Genomic DNA, 23650 nt, shown 5'->3' on the forward strand with positions numbered 1-23650 from the left:
TCAAATTGAATGATCTTAAAGAACAGAATACATTTTTATATATGACTAGATACATCATCATGTGGAAAGAACAAAGAGGTAACAGGAGAATGATTTTCCCATCTTAGAACATTCTAAAATATGACAAATAAGAGAAAATAAAATATAGTCATTTAAGAAAGCTGCAGCAAAATGATACTTGGGGTTTTAGTCTGAATTTAAGCAAGATCAAGATATGAGATTATTCAGAAAAAGTTATGATAAAGTACAGGATTTTTTTTAAATCTATGGGATAATATTCTAAAAGACAATGGTATTGGAAGGAGAGAATATCAGAAAGGATTGCCTTAAGCTGCACAAAGTAGGTAACAGACAAAAGCAGCTTAAGTAAATAACAGGTTATTTTAATATAAAAATAAAGTCAGAACTAAAAAGTCATGGGATAATATGTTAACTTTGTGAGATCATCATTTTCTTCAGGCTTTTTTTTTTTTTGGCCACACCTGTGGCATATGGAAGTTCCTGAGCCAAGGATCAAATCCAGTCCACAGCTGTGACTTTTGCCACAGCTGTGGCAATGCCAGACTCTTAACCCACTGTACTGGGCCAGAGATCAAACCTGTGTGTCCAGAGCAACCCAAGCCACTGCAGTTGAATCCTTAACCCACTGTGTCACTGTGGGAAATCCTCACAGGCATTTTTCTATCTCCCTGCTCCACTAACCACAGTAAGTGCTATAAGCCTCATGGTCACCTGGCTTGTGTTAAAATTCAGCCTCCCATTACAGGCTACTAACAGTAGACTAAAAATAAAACATCAGGAAAATAGGATAGTGCATGTAGCAGAAAAATAAAACATGCCCAAATATTCCAGCAGGCTTCTACTGATACCTGAGAAAACTTAGCCATGTCAAGGCAAGCTGGAAAATATGGGTTTATTTTATTATTTTTATATTATTTTGTTTTATTTTTATTTTTAATTTTTTTTCAGTCAAGGCCCATTGCCATCCTAATGAACTCAGGTATGCATATACCAACTCCATCTTCCTTGGATGCCTACATTTCCACTTTAGGATTTTCCCACCAAATTTAAATATTTCATTACTGAGACTGATAATACTTAGTCTCCTATCACCATCTTCAAGAAGAGAAGAATAGAACAAGATGGAGATGAAAGTACAGAGAGGAGAAAAGAGAGAGAGAGGAGCAAGAAGATATCCCTAATTTCAGGCATTACACAAGTATATAAAAAATATAAAGTCTGGAAGGAATAATTACAAGTCTTTTCTCAAAAATATTCCTATTGGTCCTAATTTTAACTGATTATAATCCTGAGGGATCCAACATGTAACAGAATAGTTGCTGTTGAGGGTGGGAATTAGAGAAAACAAATTATCAGCATCAGTAATGAATATTTAAATTTTCTGGGAAAGAATCTAAAATGAAAATGTAACTAAGTAAGGTGAAGTTGTGTAAGCATCTTCTCTCCCTATTCCCAAATTCCCATAAATAAGTAGATAATTACTCAAAACTATGATATAATCATGAGAAATTAGCAAAAGACTAAAATGTCCTTAAATAAGATAAAAACATTGAATGATATAGAAAAAAAGTCCATAATGTATGGTTAAATGGTAAAAGATGATTGCAAATCTTATGTGTATATTATTATTATTTCCCTTGTTTCTGATACTTAAAGAATATTACCCAACTATTGAAAATAGTTATATTAGATAGGTATAAATTTTATTTCCTCCAATATATTTCTGTTCTTGTCATATTTAAAAAGTGTATAAATGAAAAAATTCTGTAGTGAAAAATATTAAGCATATATATTTTAATAACAGTAAATGCTCGAGTTTTGCTAGTTGACACTTTCTGAAATGTATATCCTCCTTCAATGACCATGTCAAACACATCCTTTCCTACATTTCTGAGAATAGATCAGATTACTGCTCCATATATCACACTTTTTCCATCCATGATCTAATGAAGTCCTTTTGGGGGGTCAGAGATTGGGCACATTGCTAAGCTCTGAGACTCTCTCAAGAAAATGGATAAATCCAGTTACATAGCATTAGGAGCCTGAACTAGCTCCATTCTTGCTTATGTGGAATGATTACGTGCATTGCAATGAAACCAAATGTCTTTGAATATTGTATAAGCAGGATAAGCACATGATATGCTATTTTGAAGTTCTAGTGTTGTTTATGTTGAATAATGTGATGCAGAATGACATTACAAAGATTAGCTTCTTTTTTATTTGATGCTGTTCCTAAAATGTTTTATAGAAAATCACTATGCAACATGTGCATTTATCTCCATATTACAGTGACAATATATTTGTAAGTCACTGAAATATCAAATTATATTTGCAGTCATTTCCTTTGATAAAACAATAGTCATATTTTTAATTTATAATTCATATACAACCTTATTCATGCACACACTAACAACAAAAGCAACAACAAAAAATGTAAACTTTTTGTAATCACATAGCTACTGTAAACACACTGAGGAAAGGATGTGAAAATTAAATGTTTTGGAGTATAAAATGAAGATATTATTGAGAGAGACTCAAGTATCCATTTTAGAATTTTCATTAACTTTTAGGCTTTACTGAAATCCAAGTGGCAGTTAGGGGAAAAATATTTATTTAGTCATTGAGTTTATTCAACAAATAGCTATTCAGAGTCTATTATGTGTTTTGCCCAACTATAAGTTCTGGGAATACAACACTAAGCAATAAATAATTGTGCTCATGAGAATTGCACTTTTATTTTCTTTTACCTTAAAAAATAGTTTATATTTAGATAAGATTTAGGTTACCAAGAGTGGAAGGCACAGAAATATTACATATACTCTCTGCCCCCCCACATACATAACCTCCCTCACTGACACATCATATCTTGCAAAGTCCACATTTATATTAAAGGTCCACCCTTGTTGTTGTCATTCTATTCATTATTGGTTTGAACAAAAAAAGGTTATAACAATATGTATACAACAGTGTATATCATAGAGTAATTCCACCAGGGAACTCCTACTTTTAGTTGTTTTCTTTAAGCATTTAATAAGACTCCATTTTCTGTTCTATTTTTGCACATCAGTTTTAATTCTTTTAAACTTATTTTGTGACTCTAATGCACAAAATACACAGTATGCATTATACACAGCAATATATATTAGAAACTAATGTAAGTTGTGATGGTTAATTTTATGTTATCTTTATATGGTAAAAAATGATCAGATAGCTAGTAAAACATTATTTCTAGAGGTGTAAGTAAGAGTGTTGCTGGAAGAGATTAACATTTGACTCATTAGACTAAATAGAAAAGATCCACTCTGACCAGTGTGGATGAGTATCACCTAATTGGTTGAGGGCTTGAACAGAGGAGAAAAAAAAAATGAATGAATTTTGTGAATACTTGTTCTCTTTTCTTGAGGTTGGATGTTCATCTTCTTGCTGCCTCTGACTTCAGAGCTTCTGGTTCTTGGACCTTCAGACTTGGAAGATAGTTTAAGGAGCTCTAGAACAAAATCAAGTGTACCAAAATTCATAGCTTAAGGGCCCCATAAGCAGAAGAGAGAGAAAAAAAATCAGAAAATGTATTTGAATAAATAATAACTGAAAATTTCCCTAAACTAGAAAGTAAAACAGAATCTAGGTCCAGAAAGCACAGAGAATCACAAAACTATAAACCCAAAGAGATCTATGCAATGTCAAAAATTAAAGATAAATAATACTAAAAGCAGCAAAGGAAAATCAATTAATTACATACAACAAAACTTCCATAAGGCTATCCATCATTTTTAGGCAGAAATCTTGCAAGCCAGACGGGAGTGGCACAATATATTAAAAATAATGAAAGGTAAAAATCTGCAACTAAGAGTACTCTACCTAGGAAGTCTGCCATTCAGATGTGAAAGAGAGATAAGGAATTTTACAGAAAAGCAAAATCTAAAAGTTTTCTGCACCACCAAGCCACGTTAACAAGACATATTCAAGAATTTCTCTTAACAGAGGAGACTACAACTAAAAATATGAATATTATAAAAGGAAATATTATATTTGTAATGGCAAGCATATAGTAAAGGTAGTATATAAATCCAGTAGGTAGGTTAAAAGTCAAAAGTAGAAAATTATATAATTCCATAATAAGCAGCAAAGGGATACACAAAATATATGAAATATGACATTGAAAATACTAAACTTGAGGAGTAAAATACAGAGTTTCTTAGAATGTATTCAACTTAAGGAAACATCAGCTTAATTGCATAGATGTATATACAGGTTGTTATATATAAACTTCATGATAATTACAAATGAAAAATCTATAATATTTATGGATTAAAGAGAAGTAATTCAAACACTAAAGATACTATCAAATCACAAGAGAAGAGAGCAAAAGGGGAAGAAAAGAATAAAACAGAAGCACTCAAACTACTATAGAACCATTAAAAAATGGCAACAGGTACAAACATGCCTTTCAACAACTACTTTAAATGTAAATAGACTAAATTATCCAATTAAAAAACACAGTGAGGCTGAATGGATCACCGAAAAAGAGTCATATGTATGATGCATAAAAGAGACTCACTTCAGATCTAAAGACACAAGGAGACTGAAAAGGAGGGAACAGAGAAAGTTACTACATCCAAATAGACATGAAAAGAAAGCTGAGGTAACAATACTTATATTAGAAGATAGACTTTAAAACAAAGATTGTAACTTGAGCCAAAGAAAGATATTGCATAATGAAAAGGGATCAATGCAACAGGAAACTTTAACAATTCTAAAAATACATGCATCCAACATAAGAACATCTAAATATGTAAAGTAAATGTTAACATATATAAAGGGAGGAATTGATAGTCAACACAGTAATAGAAGGAGATTTTCACATCTAACATAAATAAAATGGACAGATCATCCAGACAGAAGCCCAATAAGGAACTAGCAGCTTTAAATAAAACATTAGATTGGACAGATACATATAGAATCATCCCTAAAGTAGCAGATACATATTCTTATTTAGTGCACATGAAACATTCTCCAGAATAGATCACATACTAGGCTGCAAAAATAATCTCTACTTATTTCAGAAATCTCTACTTATTTCAGAAGAATGAAATCATATCAATCATCTTTTCAGATCACAACATGAGTTTATAAATCAATTACAAAAATAACTGAAAAAAACAGAAAAACATAACGTCAACAATGTGTTACTAAATAACAATGAATAAGTGATGAAATCAAATAGGAAATTCATACCTTGGAACAAAAGAATATGGATATAAAATGATTCAAAATTGATGGAGCACAGCAAAATCACTCAAAGAGGGAAGTTTATTAGATTATATCAAAAAAACAACAAAAATCTCAAATAAACAATTTAACCCTACACCAAAAGGAACAAGAGGAAGAGGAAGAAGAAGGAGGAGGAGAAGAAGAGAAGAAGAAGAGGAAGAACAAGAAGAGGAACAACAACAACAGCAACCCCAAAGTTGATAGAAGTAAATAAATAAATAAAATCAGAGCAGAAATAAATGAGACTTAAAAATGTAATTATCAATGAAACTAGTAACTGTTTCTTTAAAAAAAAACAATCAAAATTATATGATCATCTAAATAGGTGCAGAAAAAACTTTCAACAAAACTCATTATTTGTTCTTGATAAAAACTCTCAACAAAGTAAGTAGAGAGAAAACATAACTCAATATAATAAAGACCATATATGGTATACCTATAACTAACATCATACTCAAGGGGAAAATCTAAAAGCATCTCCTCTAAGATTAAGACAGGGATGCTCACATTTTCCAATTGTGTTCAACATAGTTTTGGAAGTTCCATTCATAGTAATAAGTCACTAGCATCCATGAGGAGGTGGTTTTGATCCCTGGCCTTGCTCAGTGGATTAAGGATCCAGCACTGCTCTGAGCTGTGGTGTAGGTTTCAGACATGGCTTGGGTCTGTCATTGTTGTGGCTCTGGTGGAGGCCGGTGGCTACAGCTCTGATTAGACCCCCTAGCCTGGAAACATCCTTATGCCATGGGTGTGGCCCTAAAAAACAAAAAACAAAACAAAAAAAAATCCAAATTGGAAAGATGTAAAACAGTCACTGTCTGCAGATGACATAATATTATATATAGAAAACTCTAAAGCCTCCACAAAAAACTCTTAGAACAAGTAAGTGAATTCAGTAAGTTTTCAGGATACAAAATTAATAGACAGAAATCTGTTGTATTTCTATACACTAACAGTCCACTATCAGAAAGAGAAAGAAAGAAAAGAATCCTGTTTAAAATTTCATCAAAAAAAATCAATACCTAAGAAAAAATCTAACCAAGGAGGGATACACCTATACTCAGAAAACTGTAAGAAATTGATGAAATAAATTGAAGACTACACAAACAAATGGAAAGATCCATTTTGCTCCAAGGATTGAAAGAATTAATACTCTTAAAAATGACCATACTTCACAAGGCAATCTATGCAATCCCTATCAAAATACCAATAACACTTTTCAGAAATAGAACATGTAATTCTAAAATTCTGTAAAACAAAAGGCTTCAAAAAGTCAATATCTTGTAAAGGAATAACAAAGCTGAAGATATGCTCCCTGATTTCAACCTAAACTACAAAACTAAAGTAACTAAAACACTATTTATATATATATTGGCACAATAACATATCCACAGATCAATGAAACAGAATAGAGAGCCCAGAAATAAACCCATACTTATGTGGTCAATTAATCTATAACAAAGAATTATACAATGGTGAAAAACAGCCTCTTCAAAAAGTGCTGTTGTTAAAACCAACCAGGAGCCTAGATGCTCAACTTTTTTTCACTATTAAGGGAGGAGAATACAGCCTTTAATCCCTTGCATAATTCTATAGAACAGACTTGAGCAGCATAATAAACTTCTGGGAACAAGTAAGATTTGCTTAGAGGAAAACAGCTTTAGATATTTGTATGTAGAAAAATTCAGCATAATTTCAAAAACTTATTTTCATTAAAAGACTATTATTTCACATTTATATTACCAAAGGCCCATTTCGGTGATTTGCACACTCTCACTTATCCCAAAAGATTGACTTTTCCCCAGTGAATTTTGCCTCTAGCCAATAAAACTTCAGAATTATATCTCCTCTAATTCTATCCATCTATTATCTGATACTGGGGCCAAGGATCACTTATAAGGTAAAAATGCCTCTGAGATTCTTTTCAATCAAATATATAATTAGCCTGAAAAAAACCCTAAACTTAAGAAGCCTTAAATTGACATTAGTGATTGAATATATAATTGGTTTTGCTCACCTTATATACAAGAAAATTAATTACAAGGGATATAAATAGTTTCCTATTTCCAAAATCTTTTGAAAAATGTACTGGAAGTGCCCTCCTCCAAGCCTTACATCTTACAAATGTAAGACTGAATGGAGAATTTGTTGAGAATGACTCAAAAAATTTATTTATTTATTTATTTATTTGGTCTTATAAATAATTTTAATAACAGAAAAGAGAGCTTTCTGTCTACCAGGACTGTTCTAAGTTCTTTACATGGATTAACTCATTTCATCCTTACCACATGACTAAGTAGATATAATTATATCCTCATTTTCAAGATGAAGAAAGAAGGTACAGGGAGGTTAAATAGCATAGCCCAAACCAGAGAATCATGGGAGAGTCATATTAGAATGCGGTCAGTTTAACTCCAGATGTGCCTTTAACACATCTCCCTCTGCTATTTTTCCCTTCAGCATAGAAATGCGATAATTCAATTGAAACAAAGTATCCACGTTCATGCTAAAAATTTATCTTGTCATATTTATTAATCTGGCACACATACAAATTTAAATTTATGGGAGAAGGGAACCCCCATTAAGTTATCAGCTGATTTCTCTACAGAAACGCTACAGGCCAGGAGGGAATGGCAAGAGATATTTAAAGTGCTAAAAGGAAAAAATATGCAACCTAGAATACTCTATCCAGCAAGAATATCATTTAAAATAGAAGGGGAATTAAATTTTTTTTCCAACAAAGAAAAGCTAAAAGAATACAGCAATACAAAACCCAGGCTAAAAGAAATATTGAAAGGGCCTTCTAAACCAAAGAGAAAGGATTGATGAAGCCACAATCAGGGAGCAGATTGCCAGCATACAGATAAACCAGCATACAGATTCAATCATGAACATGTTTAAAACAAAATAAAATTAAAAAGAAAAAAAAAGAGTCATCAAAATCATAAAATGTGGGCAAGGGATGTGAGGAAATAAATAGACTCTTTTTTTAAAATGTTTTTTTTTTTCCTTTTTTTTTTCTTTTGTCTGTTTCTCTTCTTAATTTTAGTATAGTAATGAAGTGTTTGAACCTACAGGACCATCAGGCTAAAACACATAATTATAAATTTACAGAGAGGGAATGACTCTGTAAATTTAAGTGTGTATGTGTGCCAGGTTCATAAGTTTGAAATATTAATGAAACTATTTCTGATAACTTCTGTTCTTTCTTGGCCACCACCCATTTTGCCAGAACTTAAACTTTTCTATGCTCACTGTTCCAGGGAAGGATAGGTTAGCCTAAAGATTTTTCCTCTAATTTTGAATTTCATATGACTGGTCCTTGAGGAGAGTAGGAAGAAACCAGATCATAAACAATAGCCTTTTGAACATATGCATGGAAAAAGAGCTTGAAATGTCACTTCAGACCAGGAAAAGTAATGCCTAAGTTGAAGCTTGGGGGAGGGGTTATGTAAGAAATAGTGGGTAGATGGGAGTGCTTTTCTTTGAAATAAATCTTTGTTTTCCTGTCCTATAATGCAGGTCTAGGATATATAGATATAGATCACAGAAAGTTTTGTACAATTTAATAGAAAAAATAAATGCTGTATGAAGAAACTTAGGTAGATGATCTTAAATATCCTCAAGAGTCTCCTGGGTAGGAGGATAAGAATAATTTCCCCTAGTGGAAATTTGAAGGTTGAAATGAAGATTCAGTGGCAGCCCTATGCCTGGATAACTAAAGATCTAGCAGGATAATGGATGTATCAGTAAATACCATCACGGTCAGTTGATAATAAGAACCAGATGGAACTATTTCAGCAGAAACAAAAATCCCAACTGACAATGACATAAGAAATAAGCACATTCTTTATGTCACATTAGAATCTGGGAGGTTTAATTAATTTAGTAGCATGATTTCCAAGGCCCTGGACATCATATTCTTGTCTGTCAACTTCAGCTGTTGGCTTTAGTTCTATTTTTTCTTCCAGGATCACTGGACAACCTCCATAGGTCTTGACATCACATTTATTGCATTGTCCACTAGGAAAGAAAAGTAATTTCTCTTTGAAATTCTCTTCATTAGGAAGAAAAAAAAAACTGCTTAGGATATCTAATGCAATCCTTCAGTTTGTGAGTCTATACATGGCTGAAGTGCAGGCAAAATTTTTTTTAATTTTGTTTGCAGAAAAGTGACATAAATGAGATTTAAGGGAAAGGGAGAGAATATGTATCTATCAGGGAAAAAATGTCAACCACTTTTTTTATTCTATATCTCTTTATCACTTGACCATGTAGTGCATATACCCATGACCCTGAGAAAAGAGGAGGAAATATTTAATTGATATGTGTCCCTACAAGGAATTTTACCTAGTCTCTTGGGATGGACCATGATGGCAAATAATATGAGAAAATGAATTTATAAATATATGTGTGTGTGTCTGGGACACTATGTTGTACGCCTTAATTTATAGGTTGTAATCAAAATAAAAATGCCTTCCACGTATAATTTTATGACTGTGTTTTGAAAATCACATTATATGAATATATATATGATGACATAAGGAATTTAAAACAATGTGGGAGGAGCTTATAGAAATTACAAATTGAAAAATATTATCTGAGAAAATGTATTTTTAGTCCTCAGAGTATTTTCTCATGTGCAGATGGCAAGAATGTCTAATTTATATTCATGTTTTTATTTAAATTCTTCCCAACTTGGATAAATCATACACTAAAAATCTTAATAAGTAGGACTTTTTTTTTGAAAGTGAATCAATTTATAAATTACTAAAATTTTTATTTTTACTTTCATGTTGTGGTCAAATCACATTGCATAAAATGCACAATCTTATTTCATTGTTATGTGTACAATCAGCTGTGCATGTTCATAATAGGAGCTTCAGAACTTTTCATTTTTGCAAAACAAATTCTCTAACATATAAATAGCAAATATCATTTTTGCCTTCTTCCATTCCTTGGTAAGCAACATTCTACTTTTTGTTTCTATGAATTTGACTATTTTAATTACTTCATAAAATAGAATCATGCAGTATTTATTTTTTAATGACTGGCTCATTTCACTTAGCATAATATCATTAAGATTTATCAAGGTTTTAACATGTGACAGAACTTCCTTTCTTGAAAGGCAAAATAATATTCCATTGTATGCATATGTCATATTTTGTTTACTCATCTATCCATTAATAGGTTTTTGGGTTACTTCACTATTGCTGATAGTGCAGCTGTGAACATTAATGTGAAAATTCAGCTATGAGACCATGATTTTAATTTATACCCAGAAGAGGAATTGATGCATCATATGATAGCTCTATTTTTAATTTTTTGAGAAAATGATACTATTTTCCATATTGGTTGCTCCATTTCACAATTCTACGTAAGGATTCCAATTTCTTTTCATCCTCACCAACATTGCTTATTTTCTGTTTATTTACTAATGGCCATCCTAATGAGTATGAATTCATATCTCATTGTAATTTCTATTTTCATTTCTCTAAAGATTAGTGCTGTTGAACATGTTTTACTATGCTGTTGGTCATTTATATATTCTTGGAGAAAAACCTAAGTATTTTTTCGCCCATTTGTATTGTTTATATATTGTTGCATAGTTTTAGAAGTTCTTTATTCTAGATATTAACCTTTTTTCAGGCATATTATTTGCAAATATGTTCTCCCACTCTATCGGTTGTTTTCTTTGTTACACAGAGGACTTTAATTTTTGTGTGGTCCCAATTGTCTCTTTGTGTTTCTGTTTACTTTTCTTTTGGTATCATATCTAAGAATCCAATATTACGAAGATTTCCCTTTATTATTTCTTTGAGGGATTCTATAATTTTAAGTAATACATTTAATCTATTTTGAGTAAATATTCGTGTATGTTATAATTTAATTATTTTACGTATGGATATTCAATTTTACTTAGTAAAGTTTTTTAAGACACTGTCTTTCCCAATTGAATAGTCTTGGCACCCTTGTTGAAACTCATATGACCATATATTGAAGGGTTTATTTCTGGATTCTCTATTTTACTTTATTCATTTATATATCTGTGTTTATGCCAGTGTCACACTGTTTTTGTTATTGTGCCTTTGTAATATGTTTTGAAATCAGAAAGTGTGAGCCCTCCAGATTTGTTTTTCTTTCTCAAAATTGTTTTGGCTCTTTGGGGATCCCATGGGACATATGAATTTTATGATTTTCTTTTTATTTATACAAAAAATGCCTCTGGGATTTTGATAGGTATTGCATTGCATCTCTAGATTGTTTAGGTGGGAAAACTTAAAATACTTCTAATCCATGGACATAGGTTATATTTTCATTAAGTTTTCTTTTATTTTTTTCTATCAATGTTTTGGGGTTTACTCCACATCTTTGGTTAGGTTTTATTGCTAAATATTTTTTTCTATTTTATGCTATTATAAATTGAATGTTTCTAATTAGCTTTATTGATTGTTTATTGTTAGTGTATAGAAATGCAACTGAATTTTTTGTGTTAAGTTTTTTGTTCTGCAACTTTGATGAATTTGTTAGCTTTTTTAAAATGTCATATAATTATAAGCTTTGTGTACCTGTTTTATAATTAATACGAGTGATATATAAATCTGTCCCACAAAATTGCACAAAGTATTTGTGAATTTCAAATTTCCATGTTCTTCTTACTTGTGTATAAATAAGTGCTAAGCTTCCTAGATCTTTCTATTCTCTCTCATTTTTATTAAAGTATAATTGATGTCCAGTGTTATGCCAACTTCTGCTGTACAGAACAGTGACCCCCATTAATATATATATGTGTGTGTATATAGTCATATATGTATATAAAGTATATAAAATATATAGTATATAAAAGTATAGGTATATATATATGTACTTTTTCCAGGCTAAGAGTTGAATCAGAGGTGTGTGTATGTATATATATATATATATTTTTTCTTTTACTGTCTTCCATTAGTTCTAATTTTTTCTTCTTCTTTTTTTTTTTTTTTTTTTGGTGGAGTCCTTAGAGAGTATTCTATGTATAGTATTATGTTGTCTTCAAACAGAGGTCATTTTTATGCCTTTCCTCTCTATTTTTTGGAAAAGGCATTTGGATGCCTTTTAATTCTTTTAGCCTGATTGCACTGGCAACAACTAAGAACACAATATTGAATAGGAGTTACTCAGTGGGATACTTGTCTTGTTTCAGATATTGGGGGAAAACATTCTAGGCTTTCTAAATTGAGAATGATGTTAGCTGTTGGCTTTTAATATATGACCTCTATATGGCAAGGTAGTTTCCTTCTAGTCATTTTTGTTAAGTTTTTTTTTTTTTTATCATGAAAGAATGTAGAATGTTGTCAAATGATTTTTCTGCACCAGTTGGCATAGTCATATGGTTTTTATTCTGTTAATGTGTTGTATTACATTAATTGTTTTTTTGCGTATTGAAACATCCTTTGAGTCTCCATTGTGGTGCAGTAGAAATGAATCCAACAAGGAACCATGAGGTTGTGGGCTCAATCCCTGGCCTCACTAGTGGATTAAGGATCTGGCATTGCCATGAGCTGTGGTGTAGGTTGCAGACGTGGCTTGGATCTGGTGTTGCTGTGGCTGTGGCTGTGGCTGGCAGCAATATTTCCTATTAGATCCCTAGCCTGGGAACCTCCAGTGCTGCAGGTGGGGCCCTAAAAGGACGAAAGACATTAAAAAAAGAAAGAAACTTCTATGCTTTACAGGTAAAAATCCCATTTGTTTTAAGTTGTACAATCCTTTTAATATGGTTCTGAAATCAATTTGCTGATATTTCATTTGGAGTATTTGTATGAATATTACCAAGGGTATCAGTCTTTAGTTTTCTTTCCTTGTATTATCTTTGTCTGTCTTTGATGCCAGGGTAATGCTGACCTCACAGAATGAGCTTTAAAGTGTTCCTTTCTCTTCAGTATTTGGAAAAAGCCTGAGAAAGATTGGTGTTAGTATTTCTTTAAATGTTTGATATAATTCTCTAATAAAGCCGTCTCTAGTTTTGAGCTTTTCTTGTACTGGGAAATTTTTGATTACTGATTTATTATCCCAACCGGTTATTTTTCTGTTATGAACTTCTATTTCTCCATGAGTCATTTGTTGTCGATTGTGCATTTCTAGGAATTTATCCATTTCTTACAGCTTATGCAATTTATTTGCATGTAATGGTTAATAGCATTGTTTTAATCCTTTTTATTTCTGTTCAGTGGTTGTAATGGATCAGTTTATATTTCTGAATTTATTTATTTGAGGATTTTCTTTTTTACCTTAGTTAATTTAGAATTTATCAATTTTGTTGATTTCTTTTTATTACTTTTGGTGGCTTTTTTTGTCTTTTTAGGTCTGCACCCATGGCATATGAATTGAATCAGAGGTGTACTTGCTGGCCTACACCACAGCCACAGTAACACTAGATGCAAGCTGCATCTGTGACCTACACCACAGGTCATGGCAACACTGGATCCTTAATGGACTGAGTGAGGCCAGGGATCAAGTCTGCAACTTCACGGTTCCTAGTTGGATTTAGTAACCATTGAGCCATTACAGGAACTTGTTTACTTTTTGTATGGAATTTATTTTCCCTGCATTTCAGCTTCAGCTTCTATGTGTCCTAAGATCTAAAGCGAATTTTTTTATAAATAGCATAAAGCTGAATCTCTTTTTTACCCATTCATCTAATTTGTGTGTTTTGATTCTTGAGTTTTAATAAACTTAAATTTAAATTACATATTGACAGAAGACTAATTATTGACAATTTTGAAATTGTTTTCTACATGTTTTGTAGCTTCGTTGTACTCCATTTCCTCACTTACTGCCTTCTTTTTGGTTTCACTGATTTTTTTATGGTGATATGCTTTGGTTCCCTTCTAATTTCCCTTTAGGAATACTTTATAGATATTTTCTTTATTGTTAAAGTTGAATTGACTGAAAGCACGTTAAAATTATAGCATTCTACTTTATTTTTTTTCAGACATCTGCATCTTTATTTTTTGTTTGTTATTATTATTATTTTTAATAGTTATTTCCCCAATATACTATTTTTTCCACTGTACAGCATGGGGACCCAGTTACACATACATGTGCACATTCTATTTTCTCACATTATCATGCTCCATTATAAGTGACTAGACATAGTTTCCAGGGCTATGCAGCAGGATCTCATTGCTAATCCATTCCAAAGGCAATAGTTTGTATCTATTAAACCCAAACTCCCAAACCAACCCACTCCCTCTCCCTCCTTCTTGGCAACCAGCAGTCTATTCTCCAAGTCCATGATTTTCTTTTCTATGGAAAGGTTCCTTTGTGTCATATATTAGATTCCAGATATGTGATATCATATGGTATTTGTCTTTCTCTTTCTGACTTACTTCACACAGCATGAGAGTTTTCAGTTCCATCCATGTTGCTTCAAATGGCATTTTTTGTTCTTTTTTATGGCTGAGTAGTATTCCATTGTGCATATATACCACATCTTCCCAATCCAATTATTGATCAGTGGACATTTGGGTTAATTCCAAGTCTTGGCTGTTGTGAATAGTGCTGCAATGAACATGCAGGTGCATGTGTCTTTTTTAAGGAAAGTTTTGTCTGGGTATATGCCCAAGAGTGGGATTGCTGGGTCATATGGTAGTTCTATATATAGATTTCTAAGGTATCTCCATACTGTTCTCCATAGTGGTTGTACCAGCTTACATTCCCACCAACAGTGTAGGAGAGTTCCCTTTTCTTCACACCCCCTCCAGCATTCTACTTTAAACTAAGTTTAATTTAATTTCAATCAGCTACAAAGCCCTACTTTTTTACAGCTTCATCTCCAACATTTTGTGTATTGATTCACACATTTAATCTCTATGTATAATAAAATCTTTAACACAGTTTTATAGTTATTTACTATGTTTTTATAATTTAAATTTTATTAAAGAATTAAAAGTGACCCTAATTATAATGCTACAGGTTACTAATTTGTTTTTATGTTTACTTCATTAGAGAATTAATACTTTTGTGTGGATTTATTTTCCAGTCCAGTGTTCTTTTATTTCCATCTGAAGGACTTCCTGAAGCAATTCTTATTGAACAAGCCTGATGGTTATGAACTCTGTGTTTTTTTGGCTTATCTATCAGAGTCTCAATTTCTCCTCATGCTTGAAGGATAGTTTTTTTCCCCAGATATAGAATTCTTGGTTGACAGTTTTTTTGGTTTATTTTTTAATATGTTATCCTTCTCTCTTTTGGCCTAGAAGTTTTCTCCTGAGAAATCCACAGATAATTTCATGCAAGTTCCCTTGTATGTAACAAGTTAACTTTGTCTTGCCATTTCCAAAATTCTCTTTGATTTGACTTTTGGGAGATTGACTGTAATGTGTCTTAAATTATATGGATCTCTTTGGTTTTATTATAATTAGATTGTAGTCAGTTCCTTGAATTTCTATTTCTACAGACTTGATTAGTTTGTTGGTATTAACTCTTCAAATAAGCTTTCTGCCTCTTTTTCTTGTTGTTTATTTCTTTCTGAGAGCCCAATAATACATATTATACTTAACATCATAATGCAATTATTCATTTTTTTGAACAAATAAATTTTCAGTTTCTTTGAGTTAAATACCCAAAAGTGATATATGGATTGTATGGTAAGAACATGTTTAGTTTTGTAAGACATTTTTAAACTGTCCTCCAGAGTAGCTGTATCAACACCAATTATATCAGTATTTGTTTCTCCACATCCCCACTATTTGCTTTAGTCAGTGTTCTGGATTTTTGTCATAATAGGCATATATAGTAGTATTTCCTTGTTTAAACTTGCATTTTCCTGATAATGTATGGAGAACATCTCTTCATATGCTTATTTACCATCTGTGTTATTTATGCCATAAAGTGTCTTAGGTTCTTTGGTCTATTTTTTGTTGTTCATGTTTTATTATTGATTTTCTGGATTCATTGTATATTTTGGTTAAGAATGCTTTATCATACATGTCCTTTGCAAATACTTTCAGTCTATTGCTTATCTTTTTAATCTCTCGACCATATCTTTTGACATAGCTAAAGTTTTCCATCTCAATTTTCATGATATCCAGTTTATAATTACTGTCATGGATTGTTATTTTGGTATTGTGGCCACCCTTCATAGAAAAAAATCTGTCAGTCTTTTTTTTCCCAAAATCCTTTTCTCACTTTGTGTCCCTGTATCACATTTTGCTAATTCTTTCAATATTTCAAACATTTTAGTTATTGTTATATTTATTACAATAATCAGTGATTTTTGATATTAATACTATGACTGATGGAAGGCTTATCTAATGGTTAGCAATAAACTTTTTTATTTGGGAATTGTGTATGTTGTTTTTGTGACAATTCTATTGTTTGCTTAACAGACAATAGAATTTAATGTAAACATAACACATGCATTGGAAATTTAAAAAACATGATATAACTAACTTTATTATGAAATTTGCTTTATCATGGTGGTCTGGAACTCAGTCCATAATGTCTCCAAAATATATCTGTACCATGTTGACTATTCTGGATCTTATGATCCTCCATATAAGCCTTAGACTTATCTTGCTGATATCCAAAATTTAACTTTCTGGTACTTTGGTTGGGATCACATTGGATCCATGGAGCAATTTGGAAAAACTCATAGCTTAATGATATTGAATCTTCTTATCCACGAACATGGAATATTTCTTCAATTATTTAATTTTTTGATTTCATTCAATGGAATTATGTAGATTTATGCATATAGATCCTCTACATGTTTTGTTAGATTAAAAACTAAATACTTCATTTTGGGTAAGAAATTATGTATTTTTAATTTCAAATTCCACTTGTTTATTGTGAAATGAACGGCTTTTACATATTAACATTATATCCTTCTAATTTGCTGTAAATACTTAATAGTACAGAGCTATTTTTGTCCACTTTCAAATTCTCTATGTAGATGTCTATTGTCATATTTAAACAAAGTTAATTTTATTTCTTCCTTCCTAAAATGTATACCTTTTATTTTCTTTTAATATTGCATTACTTTAATTAGAAATTTCAGTACAATGTTTAAAAGGATTGGGCAAGTGGAGCCATCTTTATTCCTCATTTTGGGGGTAAAGATTTGAGTTTCTCACCATTAAGTATAAAGTGAATGGCAGGGGTGTTTGTATATATTCATTATTAAGTTAAGGAAGTTCTCTATTCCTAGCTAGCTGAGAGTTTTGATCATAAAAAGTTTCATATTTCTGAAGTCCTTTTTTGCTTCTATTGATATAATCAGGTGATTTTTTTTTCTTCTTTGTATTTGATGTATTACATACATTGATTTTAGGATGTTGAATTAGCCTTGCATACCTTGGATAAATTCCACTTGGTGTGCTGGGTAATTCATTTTACATAACTGGATTTTATTTGCCAATATATTGTTGAGGGTTTTTGTGTCTGTGTTAGTGAGAGACACAGGCCTCTAGTTTTTATGTCTTATCTAATTTTTGTATGGAGGTACTGGTGGCCTCATAAAATGGATTAGGATCTATTCTCTTGGCTTCTGTCTTCTGAAAGGGATTAGAAAGAATTAATATAATTATTTTCTAAAATGTTTGGTAGATTTCACTAGTAAAGCCATAATGGGCATTTTTTTAAGTTTTGGAAGGTTATTAATTATTGATTCATTTTATTTAGTACATATAGATCCAGTCTTGTGATGTTTCCCTTCCTATGTGAGGAAGAAATTAGTTGAGGGATACTGGTCATTCTAAAAAGTGTATAGTCATATCTCCTTGCTTTAGGAGGTCACATCTTTCAAAGACTCTTTCCATTTTATGTAGGTTGTCAAATTTCTATGCATAGAATTTATTCATGGTGTTCTTCATTATGTTTTTATTTAATTTTTTAAATTGAAGTATATTTGATTTACAAAGTTGTATCTGTTCAGGTATAGAGCAAAGAGATTCTTTTTTTTTTTTTTTGTCTTTTTGCTATTTTTGGGGGCCACTCCCTTGGCATATGGAGGTTCCCAGGCTAGGGGTCTAATCGGAGCTGTAGCCACTGGCCTACGCCAGAGCCACAGCAACGCAGGATCTGAGCCGCGTCTGCAACCTACACCACAGCTCACTGCAACACCGGATCGTTAACCCACTGAGCAGGGGCAGGGATCAAACCCGCAACCTCACGGTTCCTAGTCGGATTTGTTAATCGCTGCGCCACGACGGGAACTCCCTTTTTTTAAAATATATATAGATATTAGGAGCTCCCATCATGGTTCAGTGGTTAATGAATCTGACTAGCTTCCGTGAGGATGTGAGTTCAATCCCTGGCCTCACTCAGCAGGTTAAGGATCTGGCATTGCCTTGAGCTGTGGTGTAGGTCTTGGACACTGCTAGGATCCCGTATTGTTGTGGTTGTGGTGTAGGCTGACAGCTGTAGCTCAGATTTGACCCCTAGCCTGGGAAACTCCATGTGCCATGGGTGCAGCCATAAAAAGATAAAAGACAAAAAAAAAATACATCTATAGATAAATATTATATTTAATATCTATATATCACACATTTTCTTTATCCATTCATCTATTGTTGGACATTTATGGTGTTTCTATGTTTTGGCTATTGTAAATTGTTTTACAATAAGGTGCATGTATCTTTTTGAATTATGGTCTTCTATGAATATATGCTCAGGAATAGGATTGCAGAATTATATGTTAACTCTACTTTTTGTTTTTTTAAGGAATTTTCATACTGTTTTCTGTAGTGGCCATACCAAGTTACACTCCCTAAAACAGTGTATGAGGATTCCCATTTCCACATACTCTCTCCACAATTTATTATTTGTAGACTTTTGATGATGGTCATTCTGACTGGTGTGAGATTATACCTTATTATAATATTGATTTATTTGCATTTGTCTAATGATTAGATCTGTTAAGCATCTTTTCATGTGTCTGTTGGACATCTGTATGTCTTCTTTGGAAATATATTTAGATCTTCTCATTTTTTAATTGCATTGTTTGTGTTTTGGATATCATGTATTATGTGCTTTTTGTGTATTTTGGAGACTAATTCCTTGTCAGCTGCATTATTTGAAAATATTTTCTCCCATTCTGTAGGTTGTTTTCTCATTTGAGTTGTAAATTCATTTGCTGTGTAAGAGTTTTAAGTTTAATCATGTGAAATTTATTTATTTTTGTTTTATTTCTATTAATCTGGGAGACAGATCCAAAAAGACATTGTTGCAATTTATGTGAAAGACTGTCCTGCCCATGTTTTCTTATAGGAGTTTCAGAGAAGCCTGTCTCACATTTAGATCTTTAATCCATTTTGAATTTACTTTTAAGTGTGGTGTTATATAATGTTATAATTTCATTATTTTATATGTAACTGTCCAAATTTCCTCATAAACTCCTTGAAGAGACTGTCTTTTCACCTTTAAGTAGTCTTGACTCCTTTGCATAGATTAATTCACCATAGGGTTTTTCTTTATTTCTAAGGTTTCTATTCTGTTTCATTGATCAATATGTCTGTTTTTGTACTCACATCATACTGTTTTGATTTCTTTAGCTTTGTAGTATAGTCTAGAGTCAAGGACACTGAATCCTCCTGCTCTATTTTTCTTTCTCAGAATTGACTTGGCTACTGGGCTCTTCTGTGAATCCATACATACTTTAAATTTTATTCTTCTGTTTGTTAAAAATGCCATTGACATTTTGATAAGGATTGTATTGAAACTGTAAATTGCTTTGGGTAATACAGTCATCTTAATAACATTGATTCTTAAAATCCAAGATTATGGAGATCCCATTGTAGTGCAGGGGAAACAAATCCGACTAGGAACCATGAGGTTGCAGGATTGATCCCTGGCATCACTCAGTGGGTTAAGGATCTGCCATTGCCATGAGCTGTGGTGTAGGTCGCAGACATGGCTCAGATCTGGCATTGCTGTGGCTCTTGTGGAGGCCAGCAGCAACAGCTCCAATTAGACCCCTAGGCTGTGAACCTTCATATGCTGCAGGTGTGGCCCTAATAGGAAAAAAGACAAAAAAAAAATCCAAGAATACAGCATATCTTTACATCTGTCTGTATTGTCTTCAGTTTCTTTCATCAGAAGGTTATAGTTTTCAGAGGATAGGTCTTTTGCCTCCTTAGGTTGGTTTATTCCTAGTTATTTTATTCATTTTGAGCAATGGTAAATTAGATTGTTACATTAATTTCTCTTTATGATCCTTCATTATTAGTTTGTAGAAATACACAATTTCTGTGTATTAATTTTGTATTCTGCAAATTACCAAATTCCTTGATAAGTTCTAGTTGTTTTCTGGTAATGCATTTGGGATTTTCTGTGTATCATATCATGTCATCTGTAATGAGTTGAGAATTTTACTTCTTCCCTTCCAATTTAGATTCATTTAATTTAATTTTCTCTGATTTTTAAATCTGCTGATAGAAATTCAAAAACTATGGTGAACAAAATCAACAACAGTAGGCCTCCTTATATTTTTCCTCATCCTAGAGAAAATGCTTTCACCTTTTCACCCTTGAGTACAATGTTAGTTTTGGCTTAGTCATATATGTCCTTCATTATATTGAGATAGGATCACTCTATGCCCAATCTTTGAAGACTTATTTTCATAAATGAATGATGGATTTTATCAAAACTCTTTTATGCAACTATTGATGTGATCATAAGTTTTTTTCTTCAATTTGTCATTGTGGTACATCACTTTGATTGATTCACAGATATTGAAAAATACTGGCATTCCTGGGATAAATCAAAGTTGACCATGATATATGATCATCTTAATGTATTGTTAAATTCATTTTGTTGGTTTTTGTTGAAGATTTTTATATATGTTCATTAGTGGTAATGGCCTATAATTTTCTTCTTTGTGGTATTTTTGCCTATTTTTTGTATCAGGGTGACGGTGTCCTCATAGAATTAATTTGCGTGTTTTACTACCTATGTAATTTTTTTGGAATAGCTTCAGAATAATGGGTATTAACTCTTCTATAAACGTTTGGTAGAATTTGCCTGCCAGGCCATTTGGTTATGGACTTGTTTATTGAGAGTTTTTAAATCACAGATTCAATTTCAGTACTTGTAATTTGCCTTTACATATTTTATACTTCTCTCTGGTTTAGTCTTAGGAGATTGTGCCCTTCAAATAATTTATCTATTTCTTCTAGGTTGTCCATTTTATTGGCATATAGTTACCTGCAGTAGTCATTTATGGTTCCTTAGATTTTTGTAGTGTCTGTGGTAAGATCTTTTTAATTAATTTATTTTAATTTTGTTGCTCTTTTCAAAGAACAAACTTTCAGTTTTGTTGATCTTTTCTATTGTTTTCTTAGTCTCTATTTCATTTATTTCTACTCTAATATTTATGATATATTTCATCCACTTAACTTTTGGTTTTATTGGTTCTTCTTTCTCTAGATGCTTTATATGTAAGTTCAGGTTGTTTACTCTTAGATAGAGTTTTGGTACAACATACAGGTTTTTGGTCAACATTTTGGTTGTCATTTGTCTCTAGGAATTTTTTTAATTTTCTCTTTAATTTCTTCATAGATTTTTTAAGTAGGATATTTTTAGTTTTCATGGTTTTTTTTTGTTTTTTCAGTTTTTTCAGTTTTGTTTTTCTTTTAGTTGGTGTCTAATACCATAGTGTTGTGGTTGTAAAAGATGCTTGATATGATTTGAAAATGGCTGCTGGAGTTAATGGCTGCAAGAGTTAAGGGATGACAGACTGAAGAAGAAGGACCTTGAGCTCATCCCTTCTCATGAGTACATCAAAATCACAACTGCTAACAATAAATTTAAAAAAAATGGAATATACAAAGAATTACTAAATCTAAAGATGTAAAGCAGAAACAATAGCAAGATGGTAGAAGGGACATACTCATAATCACATTCCAGACACTTTAGTGGATATCTATGCCATAGAACATAATTAAAAAAGAATAAGAAGAAATGACGACAGATTAAGAGACCTTGGGGGAAACATCAATGCACCAACCATTGAATTATAGGAGTCTCAAAAGAAGAAGAGACAGAGAAAAGACCTGACAAAATATTTGAAGACCTAATAGCTGAAAACTTCCCTAACCTGGGAAAGGAAAAATTCCTTAAATCCAAGAAAAACCAAGAGTCCCAGGTAGGATTAACTAATGGAGGAACATATCAAGTAATGTTACATATAATTTGTAATCTAATTGAAAACATATAAAGACAAATAAAGATATTAAAATACACAAGGGAAAAGCAACAAATAACTTACATGAGAGTCCCCATAAGACTCTCGATTAATTTTTCAGCAGAAACTCTACAGGCCAGAAGGGAGTGCATGATGCATTTAAAGTGATGAGTTTTATAGCATCTGGTCTTACATCTAGGTCTTTAATCCATTTTGAATTTATTTTCATGTATGGTGTTAGGAGATGTTCTAATTTCATTCTTTTCCATGTGGCTGTCCAGTTTTCCCAGCAACACTTATTGAATAGGCTGTCTTTTCTCCATTGTATATTTGTGACTCCTTTGTCATAGATTAGTTGACTGTAGGTGCCTGGGTTTAATTCTGGGCTTTCTGTCCTGTTCCACTGATCTATATTTATGTATTTGTTCCAGTAGCTTATGATTTTGATGACTGTTGCCTTGTAGTATAGTCTGAAGTTAGGGAGCCTGATTCCTCCAGCTCCATTTTTCTTTTTCAAGATGTCGTTGGCTATTCTGGGTCTCTTGTGCTTCCAAACAAACTTTAAATTATTTTGTTTGAGTTCTGTGAAAAATGTCCTTGGTAATTTGATAGGGATTTCATTGAATCTGTACATTGCCTTGTGTAATATAGTCATTTTAATAATATTGACTCTTCCAATCCACGAGTATGGTATATGTTTCCATCTGATTGTGTCATCTTTGATTTCTTTTATCAGCATATTATAATTTTCAGAGTACAGGTCTTTTGTCTCTTTAGGTAGGTTTATTCCTAAGTATTACATTCTTTTGGATGTGATGATAAATGGGATTGCTTTGCCAGATATAAGACCAAATACTATAAAACTCTTAGAAGAAAACATAGGCCAAACCCTCTCTGTCATAAATGACAGCTACATATTCTCAGATCCACCTCTTAGAGTATGGACAATAAAAACAAAAATAAACAAATGGGACCTACTCAAACTTCAAAGTTTCTGCACAGCAAAGGAAACGATAAACAAAATGAAAAGGCGACTCACAGAATGGGAGAAAATATTTGCAAAAGAATAGACTGATAAGGCATTAATCTCCAAAATTTATTAAAACAAAACCTCCTACAGCACAATACCAAAAAATAAAACCCCATACAAAAATGGGCAGAAGATCTAAACAGACAGTTTGCCAAAGAAGACAA

Source organism: Sus scrofa, chromosome 11, assembly GCF_000003025.6.
Source record: "Sus scrofa isolate TJ Tabasco breed Duroc chromosome 11, Sscrofa11.1, whole genome shotgun sequence".
NCBI lineage: Eukaryota > Metazoa > Chordata > Mammalia > Artiodactyla > Suidae > Sus > Sus scrofa.